This window comes from Galeopterus variegatus, unplaced genomic scaffold (genome assembly GCF_000696425.1).
Source record: "Galeopterus variegatus unplaced genomic scaffold, G_variegatus-3.0.2 Scaffold2582, whole genome shotgun sequence".
Classification (NCBI taxonomy): domain Eukaryota; kingdom Metazoa; phylum Chordata; class Mammalia; order Dermoptera; family Cynocephalidae; genus Galeopterus; species Galeopterus variegatus.
The window spans coordinates 158,373-159,201 of NW_007728693.1; positions in this window are offsets into that span (position 1 = coordinate 158,373).

Consider the following 829-nt stretch of genomic DNA (forward strand, 5'->3'; position numbering starts at 1 on the left):
AAAAAAAAAAAACATATGACAATGTGCTGAATGTCATCAGTCAACAGGGAAACACGCAGAAACCAGCAGAGAGCACTGACACCCATCAGAAGGGCTCCATTGGGAACTAGCACATGTGGGGGAGGATTTAAAGCCACAGAAAGTCATAGGCACCGCTCATGGCAGCCGAAACTGATGCGATCACTTTGGAAAACTCTTCGGCAGCAGCTACCAAAGGTGAACACACACCTTACGGTCTAGCAATCCCACTTCTAGGTAAGTACCCAATGGATATGAGTATATAAATATACCAAAAAACATGCTCAAGAATGTTTATAGCTTCTAATAAGTCCATAGAGCTTAGAATCAGAAATTACCTACATGCCATCAATGACAGAATTGATTCAGAAGGAAACACTATAGCAGAATAAGAATGGAGGCTCAGCAGAGGGGAGACTGCAGCTGGAGACGTGGGGCTGAGCAAAAGAACACCATGTTCTCAATCACTCCTAAGATGAAGGCGCTTTTGGTGTCATTTGTGAACTTGAAAGTGGGAAGTGTTTGTAAACTTGACACGACAGTTTTCCCTACTCTATTTTTAGTATTTGGAGTAATGAAGAATTGTGCCCAATCGCATCGGTACTGACTTCTGGCCCACCTTCACAGGTAGGGATAGTGCCAGCCACTGTGCCCAGGGATGCCTCGCCCTGTGCGCAGTCTCACTGCCTGGGCTTACACCTGCCTGCTCTGTAGCTGTGCCGCCACTTCCTCACCTGTAAAATGACCTGCCTCCAAGACTATTTGTGAGGTTTAGAGGATAAAACCCACCTCAGTGGCTCCCAATCCTGGC